We start from the raw sequence: 16049 nt of genomic DNA on the forward strand, positions 1-16049 counted from the left end.
TCCGTTGGTGATTGAAGTCAACCTCTAGCCTTCCTTACTTCCCCGGAGGTTGGGGGTAGGGCTGAGAGTTCCAATCCTCTGGCCATCAGCCTCCATCCCCGGAGCTATCTAGGGGCCCACCAAATGCCACCTCATTAGCATAAACTCAGGTATGGTTGAAAGGGGTTTATTAGGAATAACCAGAAAAGCTCCTATCACTCAGGAAATTCCAAAGGCTTTAGAAGCTCTGTGTCAGGAGCCTGGGAGAAGATGAAATGTCTATTTCCTACTGTATCACAGTGCATTCATTTCATCCTTCCAACAAGCCTATGGTGTCAGTACTATTCCTACTGGGGCTGGGGAAACTAAACTCAGAAAGTCACCCAGCTAGAGGAGCCCATAGAACTGGAATTTCTATCAGGTAGCCTGACTTCAAGTGCATGCTGTTAACTGCTAAATTTTGTTGGTTTATTGATTCCACGGCCTCTTTCTTTATCACAGAAATAACAGGGACCATTCGTTCACTCAGTTAACAAACATTTATCGAGTGTGTGCTTTGAGCTGATTCTGAAGAATGAACAAGCGTTAGAAGGCTTACAGGAGAAGGAGGATACGATGCTCTAACAACAGAGAGAAAAACCTGGTGCCTTTTACTTTAACCTTTTTATTTTGAAATAAAGATCAATTTATAGGAAGTTGTCAAAAGAATGTCAGGGAGTTCCCGTGCACCCAACAGCCCTTCTCTCCTGAAGCTGGCGGTGAAACGGGAGTCCCCCTAAAACCAAGTTCCTCTGCTGAGTTTGTGATTAATCTCTCTACCCAAAACTTCATTCCCTTTCTTGTCCCACCCCCTGTTCCCTTCAACATGGAGGAGTATCACAGAAAAAGGGGGCCTTCCCGGGTACAAAAGCCCCTCCACGCATGTCCCTCCCCCCAACGCACACTCTAGTTTGTAGAAACAGTACTTAGTCTCTCAGGACTTCCCAGAGGTCCAAAGAGCCGATTCAAGCCCTTACTAATTAGGGATGTGAGGGAATGTAGAAACAAAGGAAAAACAGTCAAGGAACAACCGTTCGGCGAGAAAACAGAGTCCTAGCTCCTCCTCAGGGATGTACATAATAATCTGACATGTGTCTTTGTGTTGCTCTGAAGGCACGAAGGCCCTCACCCAGGTGGAGGATGGTGACTCCATGCTGAGACCCCAGACTTCTGTTAGAACCTTCCTAAGCGTGGACTTGCAGAGCTGAAAGGGAAGAGAGAGGATGTGGACAGCGGGTGAGAATACGTGGCTGTGGAAGGGGTGCAGGCGATGGCCACCCTGACCTGCGACCTATGACCTAGGCCAGTCTTCCTCCGCCCCTTCCTGGGCACTGCCTCTCGAGCTGCTGCCCCTCGATCACGGGCTTCCCAGCTTTGCTGCTCTCCTCCCTCCCCCCGCCCTCTGGCCCATCTGACTGTGGAAACAATTGCGAAGGATTATTGTATCGGGGTTTTATATAATATGGAGTGAAGTGTGGAGCACACCCTTACAGTTTGTCTCATTTTCTTCCTGTCACTGAAGCAAAGTGTTGAGAAGAGGAAGTCATTTTACAGTTGTCGCAGCTGCTACTGAATTTAGATTGGAAAAATGATTTGCGCGAGCAAAGTGGCGGTCAGGTAAGTCCCATGAATTTGTTCCTTAAAAAAATGTGTTTGTTAGAGAGAGGACGGGACCAGGGAAGGAGCTTTGTCAGCTTCTGTGCGCCAACCTCAGAGACGCACTGGGCTGATAGGAAAGGTGAAGGCCTTTCAGCCTTTCTGTGTCTGATAAAACCCTTTCCCTTTTCTCCATCTCATTTAATCCTCGCAGTGAGAAGGGTACGGTCGCCTAGGGGTTACAGTATGTCCAGCTTATAAATACAGAGAATGAAAGATACACAGCTAACAGGGAGAGGGTCCATCTCCAACCCCTGAATGCACCTAAGAGCCTCTGCTCTTCGGATGACCCTTTGAGTGTATGTGGTCCCACTAATCTTCAGATGAGATTCACACTTTGAAGAGAAGCAGGGAATTTGCCATTTATTTGCCATTTATTTCCCATTTATTTCATGCTCATTTTGTGCCAGGAACAGGGAAGGGGTGGCTTACGTTAGTTAGCTCATTTAATCCAAGACCTGAGAACACCAGGACCCAAGAACAAAAGCCTTCTGCAGGGCTGGATTTTAATAAGACAGGAAATGATCACAGTTGCTTTCGGAGGCCTGGGCTTTGCTAGGACGGAGTCTTTCTCCTCCTTCTGAGCTGCCTGCTCCCAGGAGATAGAAGCTCCACTCCTGTTGCTGTTTATTAAATCAGGGCTGGGTCTTGCACGCTGGGGCCCATGTCTCCATGAGCTTCTGCAGCCCCTGGTAGATGTGAGGCCCCTGTGACTTGCTGCAGCTACTCCCCCATCATGGGCCCTTGTCCTGCAGGCTCACCAGGACCTCCAGGCCCTGCGGAATCTTTACCAGGTGTTTCCAAGAGCGCTCAGGAGTGTCCCGCAGGCGCTACTGACAAGGCTGGCCCTACTCTGGGCCTGCTCTGCCTTGTCTCCTGGGGGCTGGGCCCCTGGGTGTCTGTGCTCAGCACTTCTCTGTGAAGGGACTGCCTATTCTGAGCAGCAAGTGCCCCATGTTTCTCAAAGTTTCAGCAACACGGCTTCTCGGCTTCTTCCGGAACGCCTGGTCACCTTCTGTCACCTTAGGACACAGTTTCGACTGCCAGATCCTCGTGAGAAGGAACTCGGACACCCGGGGTGCTTGACTCACGCCCCTGAATGACCCCAAGTTCCAGGCGGGGACTCAGGGTCAACCCACCTCTCTGCAGATGGCCGTGGCTGCTTACTGGGTCAAGCTCAAGGGCCTGGCTCCTTCCGGGCTCTGGGCGAGGTCTCTCTATACTATTAATAACTGATAGGGGACTGTCAGTTATTTATACCCCCCTCGATACTAAAATGTGAGTCACTGATAAAAAGCAGTCAGCCATTGTTGATTATCCACACTGTGCCAGGCCCGATGCTGGGAGCTGTACGCACGTTACCTGCTTTTAAGCCCCAGAATGACCTGAGATGCACCATTTACCACCCGTGGGGTCGGAGGTCAGTGGGAGCCGGTGGCGCAGGATGTCCAGGGAAGTGTGACTGCACCTTCTGTGCCTCAGCCCTTCATCTATAAAATGAGCCGTTAGACCAGATGTTCTTTAAAAAACTTTCTGACTCTAAAACTCACTTCTGTTGCCTTTCTAAGGAATATCTACAACCTCACAAAAGTCAAAACTTAAGCCCCCAAAAGATGCAGGGCTGATTGTAGAAACACCTCTAATATCTACATATCATTATATCCGTGGGTTATTATTCTGAGGAGGGAGTTGTTTGAAACTGTCTGCTATGGTTATTTTTAAATTTCAAGTCAAAAAGCTCACCTTGGACTGGCTTAGCAAATAGGGGACTTCCTGGCTCATCTCTGAAAGGTCCAGCGCCGGCTGGGCTTCTGCTCTTTCTGTCTACAATCTGCAGGTTTTGCGTTTGCCCTTGGTTCACCTTTGTCCTCACGCAGGGCTCCTTCATTGGCAGGCCGGTCATCCAAAGCATTAGGGGCTTGCTGTCGTCGAGGGAGAGATAGCACTGCTTCCATAGTCGTTGAACAGGTTTTACTTTCACACGGGTTGGTTCGTCCCTGAACTGCTCTAAATAAATACTAAGAGTTGATTGGCATGGGCCTAGGTTATCATCCATACTTAAACCAAGCACTGTGGCACAAGGGATAATATTTTAGGGATTGCTAGATGCCAATCGGAGTCTATTCCTTAGATCTGGGGGTAGATTCAGTCCTACCCAAGACTCCCGGATGCTGGGCAGATTCTCCAAAGGAAATTCTGGGTAGCGTGTCAGGACAGAACGTGTTATGCTGCAGTAGTAAACAAACCCCCCATCTTAGTGATTTGAAACAATAGAGACATTTCTTGCTCAAATTTGATGCAGATCCAACAGGAAGGCCCTGCTCAGGGGGGTCATTCCCAGGCCCAGGCTGATGGAGGCTCAGTCTCGGCACGAGCTTTCGCTGTGAGTGTGGTGCGGGGGAGAGCTGGAGAGACCGGCGCCAGCAGATACATGTGTCCACCTGGAAACGCCAGGCACCACTCCTGCCCACTTTTCACTGGGGAAAGCAAGCCAACTAGATGTCTGTCTTCAAGGGGGCAGGAAAGTGCAGTCCACCTGCAGGCCTGGACAGAGAGGAGAGCTGTGTCGATGAACAGCAATGACGTCTGACACAGCAGGAACCGATGCAGATAGGTCATCAACAAATACTCAAGGCGATACTTCTGCAATTGTAACAGAAGGATTTAAGGGGTGGCTGTGATACACTTGGAAAGAGCACCAACTTAGAGGCCGAGCACCTGGGCTGGAGTGTGATTGAAATTTGCCAGCTCTGCGTCTCTAGGCAAGGAATCTTTGAGCATCGGTTTTCTCAACTATAAAAATAGGGATGACAGTATTCATCATGCAGAGTCTTTATGTGGTCCAATGAAATAATGCATGTGAAAGTACATTGCACATTTGTAACTGCTGTGTGCTGTGTAAGAATTCTTGTAACTTTTCTTTGACTTCTACTTAAGTAAAACCTTAACATCAACACTTGTCAGTTCTGGAATGAGCTTTGGGAAGGCAATTGCTGACTCTGCCTTTGGACTTCTGTTCACCAACCTGACCCTACGCTACTCTCCGCAAATGTAGGATGATAGAAATGGTTCTGATTTTCCAAATAGTCTCCTGGGGGAAAATGTTCCTCTCTCTCATTTGTGCTTTTATTTCACACTGTGTCAGCAGTCTATTTCCTCACAGATGATATATAGTTTTAATTCTGTAAAGGTTTTGGTAAAGTGAGGACTCTGAACTCTCCAAGAGGGGCAGGTGGGCTGGAACATGGTATGATGGCGAAGGTTGCTTCCTGAAGCATGAAGATCTGGGTTCCATTCAGGGTTTTGCTACCTGGGAGCTGTCGGACCCCAGGCAAATCCCCCAGTCAATTCAGCCTCATTTTGGTAATATGTAAAGTGCAGATAAAAATTCCAGCCCCATCTTCCACTGAGGATTTTTGAGAGGATAAAGGAATTAGTGTTCCCATTATATATCCCCAAATATTCATTGAATACTTTCAAGGTGGGAACCAGGCACTGAGCCAGGTGCCGAGGGTAAATCAGTTAACTGGACGTGCAGGATGCCAGCATGTGTGCGAGGCCCGTTTGGTTCTCTGGGGGGAGGCTGGGGGGCCTAACCTCATGGGTCTCGAGCACTCTGGTTGTTGTGTGTACTTTAGACATGGCAGTATGTGAGGTGGGAAGGTGGGGAGAATTCAGGGGAAGATGGGTGCCCCCAATGGGTCACACTGACTGCTCCCTTCCAGTTCCCCCTCCCACTTTCGGTAGGTGGTAATAGGGGTGGGTGGGGACCCAGTGATGGGAGAGCAGAGAGTGAGTGTGTGACAAGGGTATTCATCCTGAGGGCCCTGACGGGCATATGGCAGCGTCCTCGGCGTGGTGGCTTACCTGTACAGGTAGTAAAGGAATGCCCTTCTGGGGTTTTGTAAAACGTTCTTTCGACCCAGTTTCCCAGTTTGGGGGGAGCAAGGGGCGAGTTTTACAATAGTCTCTTCCCTGGAAGTCGTGTCACCCCACCTCCTGAGTAAGTACTGTGCCTTTTGCTCTCGCGGAGCACTCCAGGGAGGTCTCCATCCCTTCGCGGCTCTGAATCAGCCGCTGCTCCCCTGATGGTTTTGCTGGAGCAGGGCTTAGGGTGAGGGCTCGTTAGATAGTGCCTGCGAATCATTTGGAGTTCCTTGGAGACGGGCGCCTCTCGATGTATTATTAATAGGGGCGAGCACAGTGTTTCCAAACAAAGACGCGCCTACTTAAATACCTGGGGTCTGGGGGAGGGAGGGCAGAAGGGAGGGCTGGAAAGCAGACCCAGCCAAGAGAGCCCATCCTTCGGGAAGGCCTTCAGCCCCGTCACGTGATCTCCGGGGTGGCGGCCGTGGGCAGGGACTGTCAGTATGACGTGGATAGTTGTGGAGCATCCCCTCAACAGGCAGTGCTCGTGTGGACAGTGCGGACAGGGCACTGGTCTGTGACGGGGCCTCTGAGGAGGGAAATCAGTTAGTCTGGCCAGGCTGTGCCCCCGAGGGTGGTTTCCAATCGAGGAGACTGTACCAGCTTCCGGGAGCACTGCCTGCGCCGGCATTCCCCTGAGACAGATCCCTCTGCTTTAGCTGGTGCTGTTTCCTAAGAGAAGCAGGGAGATGACCTTCCTGGATTAAGTCCTGCTCCTCCCAAAGGCTGGGGTGCACCCCATGCAGATTTCAGTATCGAATGGCTGGATCATTAAAGGACTGATCTGAGGAGGCCAACTCCTATTGTTACGGAGTCCAAGCTCGTTCTGCTCACCGCACGGCAGGCCGGTAAATCAGAGACGAGGTGTTGAGGAAAGGAATATGACTTTAGTCGGAAAGCCGGCAGACTGAGAAGATGACAGACTAATGTCTCAAAATAACCATCTTATCAGGGTCTGGATGCCAGTTTCTTTTATAGAATCAGAGAGAGAAATAAAGTAAAAAGGCAGAATAGAGAGGGAGAGGTGGGGAGGAAGTAAAGTAAAAAGGGCCATCAGTCTTGCAAAACATCTCCTGGGGAGGGGATGTGTTAATTTCTTCCTTCTTGCAGCTATCCACAGGTAGACAGGGTCAGGATGTTTCCCTGAACAAAGGCACTTTGGTTTAACATTCAGGCAGAGGGGCAGGGTTCCCTGAGTCAGGTCATGTATCATTATAATCACAAAAGCAACAAAAAGCAAAGGTTAAAGTCAAAGAAAGAGATCCAGCATGGAGTCCGATTTAGCTCTTCCCTGTTACACTATGTTAGGGGTTGTGACTCCCCTCCCACTGGAGGATTTAGCTCAGAGACCTCGAACCACTGTCCCTGCTGATCCCTGTAGCTGCTCAGGTGGGTGGGTACCCAGGGCATCCCCAAAAGATATGTTGACGTCTGTTATGGGCTGGAGGTTTGTGTCCCCTGAAAACTCATATGTTGAAGCCCTAACCACGCCCCCCCCCCCAGTGTGATGGTGTTTGGGGATGAGGTGTTTGGGAGGGGATCAGGATTAGATGAAATATGAGGGCGGGGCTTTTGTTACCAAACACAAGTGTGTGTGCTTGACGCAGGGGTAGGCCGAATAAACAGAAACGTCGGAGTTTGGAGCAGAGAACGGTTTATTTCAGGGCCCAGCAAGGAGAAGAGGTGGCTTGTGCTCAAAAACCCCAAACTCTCCAATGGTTTTTGGGGAAAAGTTTTGACAGGCAAAATTTGGAGTGAGGGCTGCAGGGTGTGTGACTTTGTTCTGATTGGTTGGTGGTGAGGTAGCAGGACAGTGCTCCAGGAACCTTACCCTCAGCCTGAAGTCATCATCCTTCACCTGGGTGGGGCCTTAGTTCCTGCAGAAGAGCTCAAAGATACTGTTATGTATGTTTCTTGAGGAGGAACCAGGACCCTGCCCCAAGGCTGCGCTATTGTTTCTTTTTTGTTCTTTTAAATTAATTAATTAATTTATTTTTGGCTGTGGTGGGTCTTCATTGCTGCGCACGGGATTTCTTTAGTTGCGGTGGGTGGGCTTCTCATTGCGGTGGCTTCTCTTGTTGCGGAGCACGGGCTCTAGGTGCGCGGACTTCAGTAGCTGTGGCGCACGGGCTCAGTAGTTGTGGCTCACAGGCTGTAGAACGCAGGCTCAGTAGTTGTGGTGCATGGGCTTAGTTGCTCCGCGGCATGTGGGATCTTTCCGGACTAGGGCTCGAACCCACGTGTCCTGCACTGGCAGGCGGATTCTTAACCACTGCGCCACCAGGGAAGTCCCTGCACTATTGTTTCTTGACTGCTCCTCCCTTGTTTCTGCATCCCCTCCCTTCCCTGATTAGCAGTTGTTTGAATGTGCCCTTTGGAACTCAGGGAAGGTCAAGGCGGCTGAATGAAGCCTATTTCCTTACAAACAAGAAACAGAGAACACAGAAAGGATTTGTACCCAGGAGGGCCCCACAAGGTCCTGCTCCCTTTCGACCTTACTTGGAAATTGGCTTATTGCAGATGTAGTTAGTTAAGATGAAGTCATGCTAAAGTAGGGTGGGCTCCTAATCCAATGTGACTGGTATCCATATAAGAAAAGAAGAGACACAGACACATGTAGAGGGAAGAGGATTTGAAGGCCCTCAGGGAGAAGACCGTGTAAAGACAGAGGCAGAGATTGGAATGATGCATCTACCAGCTAAGGGATGCCGAGGATTGCTGACCACACCAGAAGCTACAGAGAGGCCTGGAACCCATTCTCCCTTCCAGCATTCAGAGTGGGCACGGCCCTGCCCACCCCCTGACTTTGGACTTCTCATCTGCAGAACTTTGAGAGGATAAATTTCTGCTGGTTTAAAGCAGCCAGCATGGGGACTTTGTTACAGCAGCCCCAGGAAATTAATACTGTAGGGTCTAGGGGTGTTCAGATGCTCTTTCAAACTGACCACAAACACCTCTGTTGCCTTAAAAAGCCGGCCAAGCCCAGGAGGCCTCTGCTCTCTTTGTGTCTCTATTTTGGGAAGTCTGTACACATGGGCTCCCAGGTTCACTCACTGAGGCCAGGCCTTCTGCTGCCAAGTTCTCACACAAAATGTTCCAGGATACAAAAGGGCTTAGAAACCCATGGGCCTGGGCCAGTAGAAAAGCAAAGCTGTCTTCCTGTTTGACGAAAGGACAAGCATCTCTGAATATCAAAAACCACACATCATTATTTATCCTCATGAATCATCAGGTGACATTTTATTAGAGGACACCCGATCTCATCATAGGTCAGGCCCATAAGTTACCAGGGGGAACGGGCAGGTTTCGTACGGGTTGGTAAAATCCCTATGCATTCGACGATCTGGAAGTTCTGGTACTGAAACGTCTCTGCTGTGCCTGTCAGGCAACCTCTGGCCGCCAGCGGTGGACCTCAGAGCACTACCAGGGTCCCCTTTCTCCCTCTTGCCTCCGCCCCCATAGGTGCAGATCACAGGGCTTCTCCACAACTGCCTAACCACCAGCATCGTGTTCCTGGGCCTGGGTGGGGAGGGCACTGTGGCCGAAGCTTGGCCGCAGACACCTGGCACTATCTCATGTTAGATCATCTCTCAGAAGAAGCGTAAACCTCCAGCAACCTCAAGACCAGAATCCCCCGCTAGAAGGTTCCTTCAAAATAGCACCCTGTGGTTTTGCCTTCGGGGAAATTCCCTCCCCCACTGGCATCCTTGCATCCCTGGGAGGGGCTGATACCATTAACCCAGGAAATAAAGCCTTCTTCATTTGTATTAGTTAAGCTGCCCAGTTGACTCAAACCAAAGCTTTTCTGCCTCCAAACGTTAAGAGCCAGTATAACTTAGGTGGAGAAGAGATCCAGAAACTTGAGGATCTACCTAGGGAAGATGGCGGAAGAGTAAGACGCGGAGATCACCTTCCTCTCCACAGATACACCAGAAGTACATCTACGCGTGGAACAACTCCTACGGAGCACCTACTGAACGCTGGCAGAAGACCTCAGACCTCCCAAAAGGCAAGGAACCCCCCACGTACCTGGTTAGGGCAAAAGAAAAAACTAAACAGAGACAAAAGGATAGGGACGGGTCCTGCACCAGCGGGAGAGAGCTGTGAAGGAGGAAAAGTGTCCACACACTAGGAAGCCCCTTCGCGGGTGGAGACTTCGGGAGGCGGAGTGGGGGAGCTTGGGAGCCGCGGAGGAGAACACAGCAACAGGGGTGCGGAGGGCAAAGCGGACAGATTCCAGCGCAGAGGATCGGGCCGACCGGCACTCACCAGCCGAGAGGCTTGTCTGCTCGCCCGCCGGGGCGGGCGGGACTGGGAGCTGAGGCTCCGGCTTTTGTCGGAGCGCCGGGAGAGGACTGAGGTTGGCGGCGTGAACACAGCCTGCAGGGCGTTGGTGCGCCGCGGCTGGCCGGGAGAGAGTCCGGGGAGGGGTCTGGACCTGCCGAAGAGGCAAGAGACTTTTACGTCCCTCTTTGTTTCCTGGTGCACGAGGAGAGGGGATTAAGAGCGCTGCTTGAGAGGGCTCCAGGGACGGGCGCGAGCCGCGGCTAAGATTGCGGAGCCCAGAGACGGACATGGGACGCTCAGGCCGCTGCTGCTGCCGCCAGGAGGCCTGTGTGCGAGCACAGGTCACTAGCCACACGCCCTTCCGGGGAGCCTGTGCAGCCCGCCACTGCCAGGGTCCCGGGATCCAGGGACGGCTCCCCCGGGAGAGCGCACGGCGCCCTCAGGCTGCAGCGTCACGCCGGCCTCTGCCGCTGCAGGCCCGCCCCGCACTCCGTGACCCTCCCTACCCCCCGGCCTGGGTGAGCCAGAGCCTCCGAATCAGCGGCTCCTTTAATCCCGTCCTGTCTGAGCAAAGAACAGACGCCCTCCGGCGACCTACACGCACAGGCGGGGCCAAATCCAAAGCTGAGCCCCTGGGAACTGTCAGAACAAAGAAGAGAAAGGGAAATCTCTCCCAGCAGCCTCAGAAGCAGCGGATTAAAGCTCCACAATCAACTTGATATACCCTGCATCTGTGGAATACCTGAATAGACAACGAATCATCCCAAATTAAGGAGCCCTGTGGATGAAAGGCTCTTGGTGCTGCAGCCAGGAGTCAGTGCTGTGCCTCTGAGGTGGGAGAGCCAACTTCAGGACACTGGTCCACAAGAGGCCTCCCAGCTGCACGTAATATCAAACAGCAAAAATCTCCGAGAGATCTCCATCTCAACACCAGCACCCAGCTTCACTCAACGACCAGCAAGCTACAGTGCTGGACATCCTATGCCAAACAACTAGCAAGACAGGAACACAACCCCACCCATTAGCAGAGAGGCTGCCCAAAATCATAGTAAGTCTACAGACACCCCAAAACACACCACCAGACGTGGACCTGCCCACCAGAAAGACAAGATCCAGCCTCATACACCAGAACACAGGCACTAGTACCCTCCACCAGGAAGCCTACACAACCCACTGAACCAACCTTAGCCACTGGGGACAGACACAAAAAACAACAGGAACTACGAACCTTCAGCCTGCAAAAAAGGAGACCCCAAACACAGTAAGATAAGCAAAATGAGAAGACAGAAAAACACACAGCAGATGAAGGAGCAAGATAAAAACCCACCAGACCTAACAAATGAAGAGGAAATAGGCAGTCTACCTGAAAAAGAATTCAGAATAATGATAGTAAGGTTGATCCGAAATCTTGGAGATAGAATGGACAATAGAATGGACAAATTGCAAGAATCAGTTAACAAGGACCTAGAAGAACTAAAGATGAAACAAGCAATGATGAACAACACAATAAATGAAATTAAAAGTACTCTAGATGGGATCAATAGCAGAATAACTGAGGCAGAAGAACGGATAAGTGACCTGGAAGATAAAATAGTGGAAATAACTACTGCAGAGCAGAAAAAAGAAAAAAGAATGAAAAGAACTGAGGACAGTCTCAGAGACCTCTGGGACAACATTAAACGCACCAACATTCGAATTATAGGGGTTCCAGAAGAAGAAGAGAAAAAGAAAGGGACTGAGAAAATATTTGAAGAGATTATAGTTGAAAACTTCCCTAATATGGGAAAAGAAATAGTTAATCAAGTCCAGGAAGCACAGAGAGTCCCATACAGGATAAATCCAAGGAGAAATACGCCAAGACACATATTAATCAAACTGTCAAAAATTAAATACAAAGAAAACATATTAAAAGCAGCAAGGGAAAAACAACAAATAACACACAAGGGAATCCCCATAAGGTTAACAGCTGATCTTTCAGCAGAAACTCTGCAAGCCAGAAGGGAGTGGCAGGACATATTGAAAGTGTTGAAGGAGAAAAACCTGCAACCAAGATTACTTTACCCAGCAAGGATCTCATTCAGATTTGATGGAGAAATTAAAACCTTTACAGACAAGCAAAAGCTGAGAGAGTTCAGCACCACCAAACCAGCTCTACAACAACTGCTAAAGGAACTTCTCTAGGCAAGAAACACAAAAGAAGGAAAGGACCTACAATAATGAACCCAAAACAATTAAGAAAATGGGAATAGGAACACACATATCGATAATTACCTTAAATGTAAATGGACTAAATACTCCCACCAAAAGACACAGATTGGCTGAATGGATACAAAAACAAGACCCATATATTTGCTGTCTACAAGAGACCCACTTCAGACCTAGAGACACATACAGACTGAAAGTAAGGGGATGGAAAAAGGTATTTCATGCAAATGGAAACCAAAAGAAAGCTGGAGTAGCAATTCTCATATCAGACAAAATAGACTTTAAAACAAAGACTATTAGAAGAGACAAAGAAGGACACTACATAATGATCAAGGGATCGATCCAAGAGGAAGATATAACAATTGTAAATATTTATGCACCCAACTTAGGTGCACCTCAATACATAAGGCAAATACTGACAACCATAAAAGGGGAAATCGACAGTAACACATTCATAGTAGGGGACTTTAACACCCCACTTTCACCAATGGACAGATCATCCAAAATGAAAATAAATAAGGAAACACAAGCTTTAAATGATACATTAAACGAGATGGAGTTAATTGATATTTATAGGACATTCCATCCAAAAACAACAGAATACACATTTTTCTCAAGTGCTCATGGAACATTCTCCAGGATAGATCATATCTTGGGTCACAAATCAAGCCTTGGTAAATTTAAGAAAATTGAAATTGTATCAAGTATCTTTTCTGACCACAACGCCATGAGACTAGATATCAATTACAGGAAAAGATCTGTAAAAAATACAAACACATGGAGGCTAAACAATACACTACTTAATAATGAAGTGACCACTGAAGAAATCAAAGAGGAAATCAAAAAATACCTAGAAACAAACGACAATGGAGACACAACGACCCAAAACCTGTGGGATGCAGCAAAAGCAGTTCTAAGGGGGAAGTTTATAGCAATACAAGCCCACCTTAAGAAGCAGGAAACATCTCGAATAAACAACCTAACCTTGCACCTCAAGCAATTAGAGAAAGAAGAACAAAAAAACCCCAAAGCTAGCAGAAGGAAAGAAATCATAAAAATCAGATCAGAAATAAATGAAAAAGAAATGAAGGAAACAATAGCAAAGATCAATAAAACTAAAAGCTGGTTCTTTGAGAAGATAAACAAAATAGATAAACCACTAGCCAGACTCATCAAGAAAAAAAGGGAGAAGACTCAAATCAATAGAATTAGAAATGAAAAAGGAGAGGTAACAACTGACACTGCAGAAATAAAAGAGATCATGAGAGATTACTACAAGCAACTCTATGCCAATAAAATGGACAATCTGGAAGAAATGGACAAATTCTTGGAAATGCACAACCTGCCAAGACTGAATCAGGAAGAAATAGAAAATATGAGCAGACCAATCACAAGCACTGAAATTGAAACTGTGATTAAAAATCTTCCAACAAAGAAAAGCCCAGGACCAGATGGCTTCACAGGCGAATTCTATCAAACATTTAGAGAAGAGCTAACACCTATCCTTCTCAAACTCTTCCAAAATATAGCAGAGGGAGGAACACTCCCAAACTCCTTCTACGAGGCCACCATCACCTTGATACCAAAACCAGACAAGGATGTCACAAAGAAAGAAAACTACAGGCCAATATCACTGATGAACATAGATGCAAAAATCCTCAACAAAATACTAGCAAACAGAATCCAACAGCACATTAAAAGGATCATACACCATGATCAAGTGGGGTTTATTCCAGGAATGCAAGGATTCTTCAATATATGCAAATCTATCAATGTGATAAACCATATTAACAAACTGAAGGAGAAAAACCATATGATCATCTCAATAGATGCAGAGAAAGCTTTTGACAAAATTCAACACCCATTTATGATAAAAACCCTGCAGAAAGTAGGCATAGAGGGAACTTTCCTCAACATAATAAAGGCCATATATGACAAGCCCACAGCAAACATCATCCTCAATGGTGAAAAACTGAAAGCATTTCCACTAAGATCAGGAACAAGACAAGGTTGCCCACTCTCACCACTCTTATTCAACATAGTTTTGGAAGTTTTAGCCACAGCAATCAGAGAAGAAAAGGAAATAAAAGGAATCCAAATCGGAAAAGAAGAAGTAAAGCTGTCACTGTTTGCAGATGACATGATCCTATACATAGAGAACCCTAAAGATGCTACCAGAAAACTACTAGAGCTAATCAATGAATTTGGTAAAGTGGCAGGATACAAAATTAATGCACAGAAATCTCTGGCATTCCTATATACTAATGATGAAAAATCTGAAAGTGAAATCAAGAAAACACTCCCATTTACCATTGCAACAAAAAGAATAAAATATCTAGGAATAAACCTACCTAAGGAGACAAAAGATCTGTATGCAGAAAATTATAAAACACTGATGAAAGAAATTAAAGATGATACAAATAGATGGAGAGATATACCATGTTCTTGGATTGGAAGAATCAACATTGTGAAAATGACTCTACTACCCAAAGCAATCTATAGATTCAATGCAATCCCTATCAAACTACCACTGGCATTTTTCACAGAACTAGAACAAAAAATTTTGCAATTTGTATGGAAACACAAAAGACCCCGAATAGCCAAAGCAATCTTGAGAACGAAAGAAGGAACTGGAGGAATCAGGCTCCCAGACTTCAGACTATACTACAAAGCTACAGTTATCAAGACGGTATGGTACTGGCACAAAAACAGAAAGATAGATCAATGGAACAGGATAGAAAGCCCAGAGATAAACCCACGCACATATGGTCACCTTATCTTTGACAAAGGAGGCAGAAATGTACAGTGGAGAAAGGACAGCCTATTCAATAAGTGGTGCTGGGAAAACTGGACAGCTACATGTAAGGGTATGAAATTAGATCACTCCCTAACACCATACACAAAAATAAGCTCAAAATGGATTAAAGACCTAAATGTAAGGCCAGAAACTATCAAACTCTTAGAGGAAAACATAGGCAGAACACTCTATGACATAAATCACAGCAAGGTCCTTTTTGACCCACCTCCTAGAGAAATGGAAATAAAAACAAGAGTAAACAAATGGGACCTAATGAAACTTAAAAGCTTTTGCGCAGCAAAGGAAACCATAAAGAAGACCAATAGACAACCCTCAGAATGGGAGAAAATATTTGCAAATGAAGCAACTGACAAAGGATTGATCTCCAAAATTTATAAGCAGCTCATGCAGCTTAATGACAAAAGAACAAACAACCCAATCCAAAAATGGGCAGAAGACCTAAATAGACATTTCTCCAAAGAAGATATACAGAGTGCCAACAAACACATGAAAGAATGCTCAACATCACTAATCATGAGAGAAATGCAAATCAAAACTACAATGAGATATCATCTCACACCAGTCAGAATGGCCATCATCAAAAAATCTAGAAACAATAAATGCTGGAGAGGGTGTGGAGAAAAGGGAACCCTCTTACACTGTTGGTGGGAATGTAAATTGATACAGCCACTGTGGAGAACAGTATGGAGGTTCCTTAAAAAGCTACAAATAGAACTACCATATGACCCAGCAATCCCACTACTGGGCATATACCCTGAGAAAACCATAATTCAAAAAGAGTCATGTACCAAAATGTTCATTGCAGCTCTATTTACAATAGCCCGGAGATGGAAACAACCTAAGTGTCCATCATCGGATGAATGGATAAAGAAGATGTGGCACATATATACAATGGAATATTACTCAGCCATAAAAAGAGACGAAATTGAGCTATTTGTAACGAGGTGGATAGACCTAGAGTCTGTCATACAGAGTGAAGTAAGTCAGAAAGAGAGAGACAAATACCGTATGCTAACACATATATATGGAATTTAAAAAAAAAATGTCATGAAAAACCTAGGGGTGAAACAGGAATAAAGACACAGACTTACTAGAGAATGGACTTGAGGTTATGGGGAGGGGGAAGGCTAAACGGTGA

This window comes from Lagenorhynchus albirostris, chromosome 10 (genome assembly GCF_949774975.1).
Source record: "Lagenorhynchus albirostris chromosome 10, mLagAlb1.1, whole genome shotgun sequence".
NCBI lineage: Eukaryota > Metazoa > Chordata > Mammalia > Artiodactyla > Delphinidae > Lagenorhynchus > Lagenorhynchus albirostris.